We start from the raw sequence: 18,085 nt of genomic DNA on the forward strand, positions 1-18,085 counted from the left end.
TATCTTGTTTAGGAACTTTTCTCAATATCATAAATATTATTTTTTTTAAATATCTCTTCAGCATTTTAGTTTTGCTTTTCATACTAATGTTTTTAATTTATGGAGGGGGCACCTGGGTGGCTCAGTGGTTGAGCATCTGCCTTTGGCTCGGGTTGTGATCCCAGGGTCCTGGGATCGAGTGCCACATGGGTCTCTCCCTTTGGGGAGCCCATACTTTTTTCTGCCTATTATTCTGCCTCTCTCTGTGTGTCTCTTATGAATAAATAAAGTATTTGAAAACAAAACAAAACAAAATCCATGGAGAAGTGCGTGTGTCTGTTAATGTGTCTCTGTGTGGTAAAGGATCTAATTTTATGTTTTTCCATAAGAATAGATAATTGCTAAAATGTTTATCTTTCTCTGTTAATATATAATATCATCTCTGTAAATAAACATAGAACTATAACTACTAGAAATAAGTGAATTTAGTGATGACTGGGGATTCTAGTGATTGATTGGAAAATTAAATGGGAAGGTTACCATAAAAAAATAGCATAAAAACATGAAAAACTTTAGGGTAACTTTTATAAAATAATATGTAATAGATCTCTATGGTGAGATCTCCAAACAGTGTTGAGGGAAATTAGAAAAGACCTGAATAGAAGAAGGAGATACACGATTTTTAATGATTAGAAGACTCAATAATGTTAAGATGTCAATTGTTTCTAGATAGATGTATAGATTAAAAGTAAATCCAACCAATATTATCTTTTGCAGAAAGTCCCAGGCTAGTAATAAATTTTATTTTAAGTGTTTTTTTGGCTGATCAAGATTTCTAACTATTCTTGATGGTTTATAAAAATATAGTTAACTATCTGTATTGATTTTGTTCCAGCAAACTTCTGAACTCTCTTTTTCATTATAATAACATGCCTGTAGATTTGCGGAAGTTTCTATAGATATCATATCAGCTCTGAATTACAACAACTTTATTTCTTTCCTTCCAGTTCTTAATGCTTTATAGTTCTCTTTTTGTTTTTCTTTTCTGGATAATAATCAACAGAAGTGGTGATGGCAGACTTTTTTTTTTCCTTTTTCTTTTTTTTTTTTGAGAAAAATTGAGAGAGAATGAGCAGGGGAGGGGCAGAGAGAGAGAATCAGAATCTCAAGCAGGCTCCACATCCAGTGTGCAGCCTGATGCAGGGCATCATGACCTGAGCCAAAATCAAGAATTGGACACTTAACTGACTGAGCTCCCCAGGCACCCCATCCAAAAAAATTTAAAACAAATACAATAACTAAACATAATTTCATGCACCATCCTTTCAAAATCTACTGAAATTACTTTAATATTTTTCTTTTTGTCCTTTATTTAAACCTTTATTTCTTTTTTCTCTAATGCTCTTCCTTTCTTTATATAGATTTGAGTTTCTGATTTATGTTGTTTTCCTTCTCTCTGAAAAACTTTTTATAACCTTTCTTGCAAGGCCATTCTACTGGCAACCAATTTCCTCAGTGTTTGTTTACTTGAGAAAATCTTTGTTTCTCCTTTATTTTTGTAGGACAATTTTGCATAATATAGAATTGTAGGTTGGTGGGGTCTTTTCTATCACCACATTAAATATTTTGCTCCAGTCTTTACTTGCATATGTGGTTTCTCAGAAGTTATTATTCATTTCTTTCCTCCTTTATACGTAAGGTGAGATGTCTTTTCCTCTGGCTTCTGGCAAGACTTTGTCTTTGAGATATATATATATATATATATATATATATATATATATATATATATTTTTTTTTTTTTTTTTTTTTTTTTCCCCCCCAGTTAGGTGGGACAGGGTGGCTAACCTGGATGGAGATCCATATTTCCCTTCCTCCAGGTCAGTTAGGCTCTGATGAAATACAAAAGATTAGGCTCTGGTTGAATAATTTCTCCTGGGAGCAGAAAATTAATCGATCAATTAATTAATTAATTAATTAATTTTTGGTCATTTGAATATAATATGCACAGCATAGGGTTTTTGTTGTTATTTATTTGTTTGGTTTTTGGCATTTTTTCTGTTCTGTGTTCTCTGAGCTTCCTGAGTCCATGGTTTGATGTCTGACATGAATTTGGGGGAAATTCTCAGTCATTATGACTTCAAATATTTCTTCTGTTCCTTTCTATTACTTACTTACTATTTACTTACTATTACTTTTGTGGTGGTCCCACCATTCTTGGATGTTCTGGGTTTTTTTTTCACTCTTTTTTTTTTTATCTTTACTTTTCAATTTCTATTTACATATCCTCAGGCTCAGAGATTGTCTCAGCGGTGTCCACTCTGAGCTCACCAAAGCCACTCTTTGTTATAGTGTTTTCATCCCTAACATTTATTTTTGATTCTTAGAATTTCCACCTTCCATTGTGCATCCATTCTTACATGTTACCAGCTTTTTGCATTAAAACTATTTACATATTAATCATAGTTATTTTAAATTGTTACTCTGGTAATTCTAACATCCTACCACATCTGACTCTGGTTCTGATGCTTTTTCTGTCTCTTCAAACTATTTGTTTTTTTGTTCTTTGTTTTTGTTTTTTTGCCATTAGCATGTCATTTTTTGGTGAAAGCTGAACATGATGTACTAGGTAAAGGAACTGCAGTAAACTGGTCTTTGTGATATGGTGGTAAAGTGTGGGGGAGAAGAATGTTCTGTAATCTTACAATAGGCTGGTCTTTTAATGAGCCTGTGCCCTGAGCTATGAACTTCACAAGTGCCTCTCAGTATTTTTTCCCCAGTTAGGTGGGACAGGATGGCTAATGTGGATTGGAGATCCACATTTCCCTTCCTCCAGGTCAGTTAGGCTCTGATGAAATACAAAAGATTAGGCTCTGGTTGAATAGTTTCTCCTGGGAGCAGAACAGGCTACATTTCCTCTCCCCTTACTGGAAGCCCCAGGGGATTTTTCTCTTATCTTCACTGTGAGAACCTGGTAGGACTCCAGGAGGTGAAACTCACAAAAGTGTGATACCCCACCCCACCCCCCTGAAAAACACCTTTGCTCCTGAAGTTCTTAACTCTCAGTTTTATCCACACTCTGCCTCTAATAATTTACCACTTACAGTTGAGGTTTTCCTTCCCCTGCACTGGTTCTAGAAGAGGTTTCTACTCCTTTATGTTGTGATTCTTTCCACCTGCCTTGTCTGTGTTTTCAGTATTTATGGCAGCAGTTTGTGCGGTGACCTCAATTCTCTGATAGATCTAAGAATAGTTGTTGATTTTCAGTTTGTTCAACCTTTTACTTATTGTTAGGATAAAGTGATGACTTCCAAGCTCCTTTCATGCCAACCTGGAAACTAGACTCTTAATCTGTCAATGTAGTAAATTATATAACTCAATTTATATAATCTACATATAAAGCATATAATTATATATTTATATACATTTTTTTCTTTTAGAAAAAGAGAGAGAGAGAGCATGAATGGGAGGCAGGGACATAGGGAAAGAGGGAGAGATAATCTTAAGCAGACTCCACACCCAGTGCAGAGCCTGATGCAGGGCTCTATCTCACCACCTGAATTCATGACCTGAGCCAAAATCAAGAGTCAGATGCTTAACCAACTAAGCCACCAGATGCCCCAATAAATTTATTTAAACCAACCTCACTTTCATGGGATAAATCCAACTTGGTTATGATGTATTACTTTTTTTTTTTTTTTTTACTCTGCTCAGTAGTATGCTTAAATTTTCGTTCAGATTTTTACACATACATGCATGAGTGAAAATATGCTGTAAATTTCCATTTCCTGAGCTTCTTGTTTGGTTTTTGTAACATAATTATACTCACCTCATGAAATGTTAGGGGATATTCTTCCTTTTGCTGTTCTTTAGAAGAGTATGAATAATAGTTAAATTATCATTTCTTCAAATGTTTTTTAGAACTTGCTCACTTAATCTGTCAGGATTTGGGAATTTCTTTGTGGAGAAGTTTTTAAGTACTGATTCCTTATCTTTATTGGTTATAGGCCACTCACATTTTCTCTTACCCTTGAGTCAGTGTTGATGCATCATTATTTGGGAAATTGTTTTATTTTCAAATTTTTGGGCATAACATTCTCTTATGTTCTTATTAGAAAGCTGTAATAGCCAGAGCTATGTCTCTTGTCCTTAGGCTTTTTTTTGGAACTTTGTTCTAATTCTTTGAAGTCTAAAATAAAGGTAAATTCCTTCAGACACTGTTTGTTTCTGCCTCGGCTAAGTGCTTGGGAACTACGGTTCAGGGACCATTTCTGTGGTAGAAATAGCTAGTTTTTCACCAAAACATGTTCTTTCTCATCCTATGTATGTAGTTAGATTCTGTTTCTCAGCCGACCTTGGAATTGGGTATTGCCTTGAGCCAGAATTTTTCCCAGTGGATTGTGAGTGGAGTGATGCATCCATTTCCAAATTTGGCTGATAAACATCTTGCCACTGAATGAACACCCACTTTAATTGCCTATTGCTATGTCACAAATCACTTCCAAGACTTAGTGCCTTAAAAACAACAACCGTTTTTTGGGGATCCCTGGGTGGCTCAGCGGTTTAGCGCCTGCCTTTGGCCCAGGGCGCGATGCTGGAGTCCTGGGATCGAGTCCCACATTGGGCTCCCTGCATGGAGCCTGCTTCTCCCTCTGCCTGTGTCTTTGCCTCTCTCTCTATGTCTATCATAAATAAATAAATAAATCTTTAAAAAAAAAAACGTTTTATTTCTTATGAGCTTATCTGTTGACTAGGCAGTATTTTACTAGTCTTGGCTAGGCTCAGTTATGTGACAACATTAAGCTGTGAACTTGCTTGGGCTGGAAAGCAGGCACATCAGAGGCCTGGTCACTCATTGTAAGCTGGAGTGCCATGATTCTACCCTTTGTGGCCTGTCTCTCCATGTGATATCCTACATCTCATGGCCTTTATGTAGCTTTTCTTTATAACAGGATTGTCTGGATATCCTTTCAATATGGTAGTTGGACTATCAAGAGGGAAAATGTGGATACTGCCAGCCCTCATAAGGCTTGAGCTCAGAAGCCCCACAAGGTTGCTTCCACCGCATTTTGTTGGCTAACACATGTATTAAATCAACTGTCATTCAAAGTTGAGAAGGTAGATCCCACTCTCTGTGGGAGGAGCTAAAAAGTCACAATGTGAAGGGGCAAAGGCAAAGGGAGACATGATTCATTGGGAGCCATTGTAATGTTTTACCCTGAATGTCTGCACACACAGAATCCTTTCTGTCTTCCGTTATAGGTAGAAGCAGATACTCAGGGAGCCCTTATGAGTCATGTCAAGTGAAGGCAGAGTCACCTCTTTTGGAGAGCTCCTCATCTCCAGCCCCTATTCCCTGTCAATTGGACATGATGTAGATAAGAAATAAAGTGGTTGTGGTAAGCCACTGATATTTCAGGGTTTATTTATTAAAGCAGCTAATCTTACCTTAAAAAGTAAAACTATAAGCTTTTAAATTCTCAATTTGAGGTTTTTCAGACCATTCAGGTAATGTGAGTTGGATTATAAACATTTGAGAGGAATGTTTTATGACTATAATCTCTGAGCTGATGTCTTTTCTTTTCTACCCAATGCCAAATCAACTTTCCTTGTTGATTCATGTGGTGTGAAGCATGGGAGGGTTTGGAGGGGGTAGGCAGCAAGGAAATTTTCTCTTCATTTATTTTTACTCTGAGAGTAGCCCTTTGTAGGTCCTATTTTATATGGGTGAGCTTTGGCATCTCCTGGTCCCAGCCAACCCTGTCCCAAAACAGGCTGTGAAAGCTGCCAACTCTCAAGTTCTGTTGGATTTGCGAATGCCTTTAGCTTGAAGCTGGCCTTGACTCTTTCCTGGTGTGTCTGGATTTCTGCTCTCAATCAATGTTTGGCCTCTGAGAATTCCACTTTCTCTCCCACTTACACTTACATTTAAAGATATTTTATTTGTATTTTAGTGAGCATTTTAAATCGTTTTCAGTAAGAAGGTCAGTCTGGGTTTGTAAATTTTAGAACTGCCAGAAGAAGAATCAGGCATTTGTTTTTAGAGGAATTTAAATTTATGATAAATTTATGTGTTTTTCATGACTTCCATAGATAACTCATCTCATTCTGCTTTTGTGAATTTCCTATTCACATCTGTTTTTTTAACTGGACAGTAATACAAAGTGCTCCAAGCAAAGTCCTGATGGTATTTCCATTCACTGTGATCTCTGGTGGCTAGTTTACATCTCAGAACCACTGGTAAAATAAAAATTGATACCACCCCTGCCTTTCTTTGCACACGGGGACTTACTGAACAAGCCATTCTTGCCTTCAAGTCCTGCCTTTCAGAGTGAAGTAATATTTATTTCATTCCACTGGACTTTCCTCTATTTCCTAGGTAGTCTGCTGTGAATTTCAGGTTTAGCATTCTTAGCATTAAGTCTATGTCTTAGTCTGAGAACTCCCAAAAGCAGACCCTGAGTCACGGATTCAAAGACAAGCAGTTATTTGGGAGGTGATCCCAGAAAGCGGGATCATCCATACAACTAAACTCAGTTTGCATTATGAAAAGAGTGTAAATGTAAATGTCTGGGAGGTAGAGAATTTAATAGACAGTGGGTTTCACATTATAGTAAGATATACGCCAAGAATACAGAAGATTAAATGAATAGTGCCATGTTTTATAATCGCCAAAGTAACAAAAATGATGATGGTGATGAAGATTAACACTTCTTGAGCATTTTCCATACACTTTTCACTAAGTTTAGTTAATCCTCAAAAAATCCAGTGAGGTGGGATGCTTATCTTATCCCCATTTTTCAGAGTGACCAACTAAGGCATGGTTAGATTGCTTAGCTGCATAATGTCACACAACTAGTAAACAGTGGAGCAAAATTTGAACCCAGATACTCTCAAGAAGTCCATGCTCCTAAATCCTATGCTGTATATTGCCTCTCAGATGTATTCTAGAAATGTTTGTCCACTGTAGAAAATTTGGAAAATATGTAAAAGCAGAAAGGAAAAAGTAAAATTGTGGACAGTTGTTTCAGTCCAAACCATGATCCCAGGAGCACTTATGAAATTTATTTATTAAAGTAGGAATTTTCAGTCTCTGTTTTAAAGTGGAAAGAGCTATGAATCTAATAAATTAGGAAAGCAACTCAAGGAATTGTAGCAAAAAGAAAGGAAGAAGAGAGGGAGGAAGGAAGAAAGAAAGAAAGAAAGAAAGAAAGAAAAGAAAGAAAGAAAGAAGAAAGAAAGAAAGAAAGAAAGAAAGAAAGAAAGAAAGAAAGAAAGAAAGAACCAGAATGTAAACCAAATTTTTCTCCATCCAAAGCGCTTCTTTATTGTAATACCCTCATTGGCATAAGGGATTTATTTCAGGAACACATTTTGAGATCTAAGGACAATTCTGTTGGAGGCTGTGGGTGTATGTTTAGTTGTAAGAGCTCATAGATCTTTGAGTCTGCACATGGAGTGTGTGGGGCTTTTGTTCTAGTCTTTCCTCTAAGGTTCCACATTACAGAAGCTAGCATTTACTTTTAAATCTATACCTTTGAACTGGACACCTAAGTGACTGTAAACTCTCCCATAGCCATTTAAGAATATCTTGCTCTTTGAGGCTGACTCCATATTTAAAACAGATTCAAAATAATATTCAGGTCATTTTCCTACTAATAAAAGGAATATGATCTCAATGATCAAGATAAAATGAAGGTACATTATGCAATTTTAAAAGGAAGTGCTCTTTTTATTTTAAGCACTGAAGTAGAAAGATGAGTAGAAGAAAGAAATCATTGAAGAAAATTAAATTGGGGATCAAGGAAGGGCAGGGTAATAACAACCAACTTAATTATAATAATTTATAAAGGCTCATTATAGGATGATTTTCCAATATCATTCATTGGATCACAACAGATCTGACCTGATATATCTTAAGTAAACTGCTTCATTAGTGATCAGTCTGAATGCTGATCAGACTGCCAAAAGAGCATCAGCAATCTATTATTAGTGGGGAAAAATATAAATTATTTTGAGCTGTGGAGTATGTGGTTGTCACTGAGCACACCATTATTAGATATTTTAAAGAGAATTGGACAAATGGCACAATTAGGAGGAGGAAACCTTCTAATTTAGGAAAACCTCAAGATGGATTTTTCATTTTATATACAGGCTAATAATTAAAACCTCATATGTATATTTTTTTGTGTGTGTTTTGATTTCTGACTTAGGCTGGTGGTTACTGTCTTTGACCCAGATTAACTTCTTCCTCCTGAATAAACATGAATTATCTGTATGGAAACTTGTACTTAAAATGGCTTGTGGTTGTCAATTGGTCAATTCCTAAGGCACACTTCTGAGCTTTTCCACAAAATGAGTTGTTTTGTATACGTTTTAAATTCATTAATAACCTTGCCATTTAAGAGTAAGGATTTAGTACAATTATGTTAGCTTAGATGGTTAGGTCAGTGCTACTTAAAGTATGGTGCCCAAACTGGCGGCATCAGCCCCACTTGGGTACTTGTTAGAAATGCAGCTCCTCAGGCCTCAGCCAGATCTATTGGTAGTAGCATCCTTGGCAGGTGAGACACAAGAATCTGTGTTTTTTTTTTTTTTAAGATTTTATTTATTCATGAAAGACACACAAAGAGAGAGAGAGAGGCAGAGACACAGGCAGAGGGAGAAGCAGGCTCCATGCAGGGAGCCTGATGTCGGACTCGATCCCGGGTCTCCAGGATCAGGCCCTTGGCTGAAGACGGTGCTAAACCGCTGAGCCACCCGGGCTGCCCAAGAATCTGTGTTTTAAACAAGATTTCCAAGTGCTTTTTATTTGCAATAAAAATTTGAGGTATAAAGAGATTATTTCTAAGGTCAGCAAACTTTTTCTGTGAAGGGCCAGATCATAAATAACTTTAGGCTTTGCGGGTTGTATGAGCTATTATAACTCCTCATCTCTGCCACTGTAAAATGGAAGCTGCTATAGACATGAGTGTGGGTGTGCTCCAGTAAAATTTTATTTACAAAAAGACAAATGGGCCAGAGTTGAACCATGGCCATAGTTGGCTAACCCCTGGGTTAGAACATGGAGTGCCAGTTGTTTTAGGTTTTAATGTTATGTCCATTATTTCAGGAGATGGAAGGAAGGAGAGCTAACCCTTAATAAATGCCTACTATGTATGTATTTACCCCAAACAACCTCTGGCTGCCTGTCCAACCATGAAGCTTAAGTACTGGAGAACAACAGTTGGTGGCAGTTGGAACTGTATGGTTCACAACCTGGACAGGTTTATGTGGGAGTGCTTGGTTTACATTATTATCTTTATTGTACAGATAAAGAAACTTGCCTGAAGATGTACTACTAGACAGTGTCAGAACCAGGATTAAACCTCTGGATGCTCTGATTATTATGCTGAGAATAGGTAACATAGTTGACACTAGCTATAAGCTATATTCCTTTTCAAAAAGCATGAAAACAAAAACTTGCCATTGAATATTGGAAGGCTGAGCAAGAAAGAGAGAGACTGTGTGTATAAATGAGTGACTCAAGGAAGTATCTTCGACAGTGAATTAAAAACAACTAAAAGATTACTTTGGAACAACAGAGATTAGTATGGCAGATTGGTAGTAAATTTTCTATAAGTTAGCTATTGGTATATGACAAACCACCTCAAAACTCAGTGGCTAAAAATAATAATGTATTATTTCACATCTCATCTTGGCTTAGCTCATTCATGTGTCTGTAGTTAGCTCTGGGTTGGGCAGCAACTCTGCTAGTCTTTGCTGCACTTGGATAGTTGGCAGACTGTAGACTCAATAGGATGGTCTCAGCAGGAACAACTGGAAAGCCATGAGGCTTTCTCTCATGATGGTGGCAAGGTCTCAACAGAAATAGTGAGCAGGGGTGTTCAAGGCCTTTTGAGGCTAATGCTTAGAACTGGCACACCATAATCAGGACTGAATTTCCTCCTAGTAAAAGAAAGGGTAATTTCCTCATGTTTTGACTTTGTCTACTCTTATGATTTCCCTTGGACAATAGATTGCAGCAGAAGTGAGAGTGAACTGGTTCAGTAACCATGCCCAGTCTGGCCTGCTGGAGATAAGATGCCATACAGAGCAGACACAAGCTCTCCTAGGATAGCTAGCCTCTCATCCACACAGAGCTGACCAGACATGTGTGGCTGAGTCTAGTGAGACCAGAAGAACCATGCAGCTGAGCTCAGCCGTAACTGTCAACCCATAGAATGCTGAGCTAACCACAAAGTTTAGGAGGGTTTTGTCTTTCTTTAATGGCACAAAAACTAACTGATATAGATATCATACTTGTAAAATGACTCCCCTTTATTCTGTATTCTTTGTGCTGAAGCGAGTAGTAGTTAGTCTTTGACTCCAATTGGAACTTCAGGAAGTTGTCTAAATATCTGTGTGGATCCTTGAGCTTGTCTGTGGCTACTGTCAACTCAACAAACATCTCTGGGGGAATGCTAAGAAGTCTTCAAGACATAATTCTTTTTTTTTAAAGATTTTATTTATTTATTCATGAGAGACACACACACACACACAGAGAGAGAGAGAGGGAGAGAGAGAGAGAGAGAGAGAGGCAGAAACACAGGCAGAGAGAGAAGCAGGCTCCATGCAGGGAGCCCAATGTGGGACTCGGTCCCAGGTCTCCAGGATCACACTCTGGGCTGAAGGCAGCACTAAACCGCTGAGCCACCCGGGCTGCCCTCAAGACATAATTCTTATCTGCAAGAAATCTGTAGTCCTATGGGTGAGACAGCTATATATAGATGCATGGTAATCCAGTACAGTCCATCTTGACGTTGGAGCTATGGAATCACAAGGCTGTCAAAGAAGAGAATAATGTATTCAAGTTGGAGAAATTGAGGGTGGCTTTCCAGAGCTGTTTCCTGTGTAAGGGAAATGAAATTCCAAATAGAGTAAATGATACATGTAGAGGTGACTACATTCTAAAAAACCTGGTGGCTTTGGGGAATATTAGGGCAGGGACCTAGGATATTTAGGAGCCTCTCCAAACTCCTAGGTTCTGGGATACTCCCTTTTCTCTCTATGTATCTCTATGTATGTATGCTAGCCTTCAGGGTAGCAACTGCATTTTTCAGATGTGAATGATCTGGATTGCCCCAAACCTAGAAGTGACAATGTCCCCTTTGTGATTTGAGTAAAAAGTTGTCTTTATTAAACCTTCTCTGACAATACTTAGTGTATTGTATGACAATACTTAGTCATTTTTCCTGACCATATCTTGACGGATCCAAATTTTCAGGGAAATGATTCTGAGATTTACAGAATAACATAGAGAATGTTTTGAAGAAGATTAGATGAGGAGAATTGGACACTGGGGAAAAAAATTGGAGACCAGGACACTACTGCAGTTTTGTCCAGGTTCAAGTTACAAAGAATCTGAACTAAAACAGGGGCTGTGGGGGAGAGACAGAATTTATTTACTTAGGCCCCAAATGAAGGCATCATCCTCGATTCTCCCTCTGTGTATCCCCACCTACCTACTGGAGCACACACACAAAAATTCCATTAGCAAGTACTCTGAGTTCTCTATGCAGAAATGTTCCAAATCTAGCAATGTTTCACTACATCTGCTGCAGAATTTCTAGTCTCAGCTGACACCGTTCCAAGCCTTAATGATGGGAATAGGCTCCAACTGTTCCTGTTCTCAAGTTTATTTTCCAGATAAGGCAAATCCATAGAAATTAAGGGTAGATAAGAGGTTGTGTTATCTAGAGAGCAGCCGGAGTCCTTCTTGAAAAAACATAATTCAGACCATATTGCTCCCTGCTTAACACTCTCTAATAGATTCCCCTGGTGATAGAAAATGGAAGGGCTCTATATGAGCTGACTCTGCCTACCTCCCAGGTGTCATTCTATACTCCTGTCCCCCTTAGTCATAGTCCTTCATTCACACTGGTTTTCCTTTTTCCTGAACTCACCTAACAGTGTCCTCCTTTGAGCTTTGTACTGACTGTTCCCTTAGCCCCGAGCTCTTCTACTGGCTGCCCCAGGGCTACCTGTCTTAACATCTTCTTGTCTCAGTTCACACACCCATCTGTTCAGAGAGGCCTTTCTTCTCTTTCCTTCTTAAGGTAGCACCTACCTTACTCATCATGTTCCATCACATGACGGATTCATAGGATTTATTTCCTCCCTCCTTTTCCTCTCTTTCTGTCTCTGTCTTTTTCTATCTCTTCTCTGCTCTAATTTACTTTCGGATTTCTTTCACTGCAGTGTAATCTGCACATAACACAAGTGTAAGGACCTTGTAGATACTAATAGCAGTTTTTGGAGGGATGAATAAAGAATTGAGAGAGACATTTCTGAGGTCAATTCTATAGACTGTGGTGACACTTTAAGGGTGAGAGACTGGAGAACTGGAAGGATGGAAGGTGACTCCTAGATTTCTTTTTAAAAATAGGCTATGAGGTGGATGATGGAGCTATCAATTGGATCAGGACTGTCCTCAGAAGAGTGCATTTTGGGGAGAAAATTAACTTGGTTTTGGGCTATCAGAATCTTATATATGCTGCATGATGCTTGTGGAGAGGTCTACTGCACAGTCAAAATCTGAGTCTGAAATTCAGGGAAAAGGGGAGGACTAGAGGCAGAGCATTCATCATCATCATTATAGATAAACACTTGTGCAAATAGAATTTGGCAATCCATGCTATAGATTTATAAATATTTAAAATATAAATATATTTATAGATGTAAGTATGTGTTTATATGCAAACCTGTATTTCATAAATGTAAATGTAAAAGGGCTTTACGATCTAGGACGGTAGCAAATGGGGAAGGCCAGAGAGATGAAACAAAAGTTGGGATTTATGAATATTAGAGGTCTTATAATTACTTAGAAGCATTTTAGAAACATATTACTTTGAAGCCACTTCCAGGGATGTATTTATGCCAGACTTGACATTTGGTACTCTAACAAGCAGTTTGTATTTTTGTTCCTTTGGTTTGAGGTCCACTTTGTGGTCCTTCTGAGAGTCTGTTGTGTTAAGCAGGGAGATTAGAGTAGGATTAATTTAGTCATCTCCCTCTTCTCTGCTTGTTTACCTGCCAAATGAATCACACCAGATTATATGTAAATTGATGGAAAGTCTAAAGTGGAATGTGTATAAATGTTTTATTTGAACGTTCTCCTGGTGGAGAAAAAAAGGACTCTACCTCATGTTCTTGAGTATTAGGGAAAGAGACCTTTATTTCACTGCTTGGAGAAGACACTGAATTTGTAACACTTAACCACATCTATCATTAAGTAAAGCATTGTATCATAGGTCTTAACTGTATTTTGATACTTTAAATGTAATCTAAGTTTCTCTCTGATAAAATTGTTAGGAGAAGATACCACATGGGAGGTATAAACAAACAGGTAAGAACCCTTTAACTTGTGCAGATTCAGTGTCAGCAGGACACTTTCTCAATATTTGGAAGTGACTTTTTTCAAGTAGAGTGTACATTTTCTCTGAAATACATTTTATAGAAATAATTTACGTGGAAAATCTCATTTGCTACATTTAATTCAGCAAATCTGTCGACTGTATGTTAAACAGTGTATAAGTATAGCAGGGAGTGGAAAGGGAAGTGACATCAGACTGTAGACCCCCAGACAGAATACAAGTGTTCAAGTCACCACAATGTCAGATATGTTATGAACTCATTCAAACACTTAAATTATCTCCATGACTGTTAGGTTCATCCAATATTCTCTCAAGTAGTATTATTCAGAAAAAGAAAGAGGAAGGGATAATATTGCAATTAAGGATGCAAACTTCAGAGCCATATTTCCTAGGTTTGAAAATTAGGGTATTCATCAAAGTGATACTAGGGCTGTAACAAAGATCTCTGAGATCCCAGTGATTTAACACAATGTTACTTAACTCATATGCCCTTGTCCAGTATGAGTCAGGAGGACCTACTGGCCTTCTCTCCTGCAAGAAGTGACACAGAGGTCCAAGTTCTTTTTTGGGGGATGGTTCTCCCATCCTGATGTCATTTGCTTCTAACCAGAGAGAGATAGTGAGCATGGAAAACCATGCCATACATTGAAGGGGGCCAGGCAGGAAATGTGGCCATCACTTTTGATCATTTTCCATATGCCAGGATCAATCTCATGGCCCTTGGCACAGGGCAGCCTTCCTGTGGCACTGGACACATAGTATCATCTTTTCATACCTGGCTTTAGAATTTATTTCTTTATATATATTAGCTTATAATTGATTAGTTTATAATATATTAGCTTATAATTTATCTCAGTTCCCTCATCTGTAAAATGAAGATAGTAATAGTAATGACCTCAAAGTGTTGTTATTAAGACTAAATAAGCCAATACATGTCAAGTGCTTAGGAGAGTGCCTGGCAGGTAGTAAGCACGATTGAAGGAAGTTAGTTACTCCAACTTTATGTGTGAAGAAAATGGCTATAAGGGAGATATAAAGGGCTATAGGAATTCAGAAGAGGAAGAAACCATTTTTATGGGGGTGGGGGAGACTGTGGCTGGCAGAAAACATACCCATATTTTAAACCATGGAACCGATGAATATGTTATATTACGTGGCAAAACAGACTGCAAACATAATTAAGGTTATAGACTTTGAGATGGGGAGTATTACTGGATTATCTGAGTGGGCTCAGTCTAATCATGTGATTCCTTAGGAGTGGAGAACTTCCTCCAACCACAAAGAATTGAATTCTGCCAACAACCCAAAGGAGCTTTAAAGTAGATTTTTCCAAAGCTTCCTGGTAGGAGCCCAGCGGGTCAACTCCTTGAATTTATCCTTGTGAATCCTCAGCAGAGGACCCAAACGAGGCTGCCTTTGAATTCTAACTTACAGCACTGTGAGATAAACTGTGTTGTTTAAGGCCATTAGTTTGTGGTGGTAATTTGTTATGGCAGCAATTGGAAACTAATAGAGGATAAATAAAGTATTCATAACAGAAAAGGCACTTGACATGGACTTGATTGATAAGCAGGACTTTGTTACTTGGCTTAATTGGGAGCAGTTTAAGATGGAAGGAACAGCTCTGAGTGAAGAAGGGAGCTGGGAACCTGAGTGGGGTTTGTCAGAAGGGAGCTCTGTCTAATTTTAGGGGTCAATGACTGGCAGACTGGAGTCACAATGTGGAGGGCTTTATATTTCACGCCAAGGAGTTAATCCTTAATTCCACAGCAATGGAATTAAGGATTCCATTGAAGAATCCTTCAATGAAGATTCTTGACTGATCAATGAAGAATGACTGATGGATTTTGATGAGAAATGATGTGAGCAGGGACACACATTGGGAGGTCATCTCTCAGTTGCTTAAATGGGAAGAATCACAAGCCAAGATGGTGATTGGAAGTGTTTAGTATCAGTAGTGAACTAAAGCAATAGCTTTGAGGTGGAAAAGTGGCCACCCAAGTGAGACTCTCTTGGATCAGGTTATCTAGCAGCAGACTTTGAGATGAAAGAGTCCGTGGAAAGTCATTCTCCAAGACATTGCCCTCAGGGGAAACCATATAGGGGGTGAGGAAGGCAGGACAGGGAAGCAGAAAATACTAAACAAGTATGAGCTTTCAGGCTGAGTCCCAGACTCACACTAATTCCAGAGGGAGCTCTGGAGCATAAACTGCATCTGAGTTTATTTTGTTTGAACACAAGCATCCTGGGCTTTCATACTTCTGCGCTTGTCACTCACTGGCTATAGACCATTCTAGGATGACACAAATTCCCAGGCATTTAGAGTACAGAATTCTAGTACAGGGAAGCTCTCCAAAGAAGGCCTCTGGTACAAACCACTGGGAGCAAAGCAGTACAAACTGCTACAGAGAATTGATAAAATGGGCTCAGAGGAAAGACAAAAGGAAGCCAGTGGATCTGGGAGCTCACCAACAGCATTAGCTATGGAGACAGTGCAGCCTGAGGCAGGGCAGTTGAGGAGATGTGCTGGTGAGCAAGACAGAAGGGAAGTGAGGGTGGCACCAGTTCCTTAGCCATTTGCCTTGGGAGAATGTGGTGCCAGGAATAGGAATGCAAATAATATGGAAGGAAAATTAGGTCAAGTGAGGAAAACAGAAGGTGGTGGAATCAGTTTTGGACATAGAAGATACAAAACTATATTTTCCATAAACCCATTATTTAGAACACCAGAGGCTCAGCCCAGTTTCCAAGTTATGCAAAGGCACTAAAACTTTGTAAACTGTATGAACTCAAGTTTCCTGTAATGGTTTCCTACCTTGATACATTGATTTCATTTTCTAACAGTGTCTACCTAATTTTCACACATGAGGGTGATCAAAACAAAGCATCATTATTATTTTTTAATATTTTATTTATTTATGAGGTCGGGGGGAGAGAGGCAGAGACACAGGCAGAGGGAGAAGCAGGCTCCATGCAGGGAGCCCGATGTGGGACTCGATCCCGGGTCTCCAGGATCACACCCTGGGCCAAAGGCAGCGCTAAACCGCTGAGCCACCCTGGCTGCCCAAAACAAAGCATTATTAAATGCTTACACTTACTCTCAGGAAATGTATAATCCAACGTCAGTGTTTTATTGCTACTAACGTTGAACTAGATATTGATCACATTAGTGTATTGTTCAAGTTAAACAGGAATGAATGAGAAGCCATTACACATTTTCTTTGGCCTCCAGGATTTGTCTACATGGAAAAAAAAAAAACTGTTGTTGGTTAAAATATACACAAGAGCAAACTGTAGCAAGCAAACTAAATTGTGATAGATGAGGGAGATGTGAAGAAAACAGCAAATATTTCCTAATCTAACATAATTACTGGAATCTTAACTCCAGAGAGAAACGTGGAGGAGAGTACCATGTTCTAACTTCAGCACAATTTAGCAAATGATTCCTGGGTGCTTTTTATATGCAGGGTGCTATGCTAGATGTTGTGGGAGATAGAGAATACGTGAGCCTTGTTTTTGTGGTTGGCCTGCTGGTTTAGTATATGAGAGGCACATTTTTAAAAATCAAACTGGGATGTCCCTACAAGCTCTGTCTCTGAAATAAGACAGAGGAAATGTAAATCCTCATAGTGTCATTAAGATATGTGATCTTGGGCAGGTCATTTCATTGCTGTATTCAAAACCCATGGATTCATACCTACCATATGTCAAGTGCCACAGGTTATGTAATGCTAGGCCTCTCTTTAAAACAGGGCATCTGGGACGCCTGGGTGGCTCAGCGGTTGGGCGCCTGCCTTCGGCTCGGGTCTTGAGCCCGGGATCTGGGATTGAGTACCACCGCATCGGGCTCCCTGCAGGGAGCCTGCTTCTCCCTCTGCCTATGTCTCCGCCTCTCTCTCTCTCTGTGTGTGTGTGTCTCATGAATAAATAAATAAACCTTTAAAAATAAATATAAATAAATAAAACGGGGCATCTTTCTTAGGGGGAGTCCTTTTAAAAAAATATTTTATTTATTTATTCATGAGAGACACACACAGAGAGAAGCAAAGATATAGGCAGAGAGAGAAGCAAATTCCATGCAGGGAGCCCGATGTGGGACCCAATCCTGGGACAATGGGATCACGCCCTGGGCTGAAGGCTGATGCTACGCTGCTGAGCCACCCAGGCATCCCTTAGAGGGAGTCCTTCAAAGATAAAATGACTATCCTTCAAAGTGTGGTCCCTGGACAAGCAACATCTGCAAAGCCTGGGTGCTTGCTGGGTATTCAGAACTTTGACTCTATTCCAGACCTGCTAAAGTGGGAACTCTGTGGATGGGGTCCTTGAGTCTGTCTAACAAGCCTTCCACATGATTCCTATGCAGGCTCATGTTAGAGAAACAGCAGATTAAATGTTATAGCATTTCAGAGGTGGCATAGTATGGTGATGAGGAATGTAGGTGCTGGAGCCAGGCTGCCTCTCTTTTACAATTTGGGAAATCTTGGGTTATTCCTGGAGATGTAGTGGCTTTGTTTTCTCACTGAGTACAGTGATGAATAGTGACATAGAAAGTATGTAAGCACTTAGGACAGGATCTGACACCTTGTACATGCTCAAGAAATATTGCCCATCATCACTATTAAAGTACTTAGGTTGGTAAATACTGGCTGTTTTCTAATGGGTGAGGATATGCGCTGTGTGTCAAGATCTTTGGG

Source organism: Canis lupus, chromosome 24 (assembly GCF_003254725.2).
Source record: "Canis lupus dingo isolate Sandy chromosome 24, ASM325472v2, whole genome shotgun sequence".
Lineage (NCBI taxonomy): Eukaryota > Metazoa > Chordata > Mammalia > Carnivora > Canidae > Canis > Canis lupus.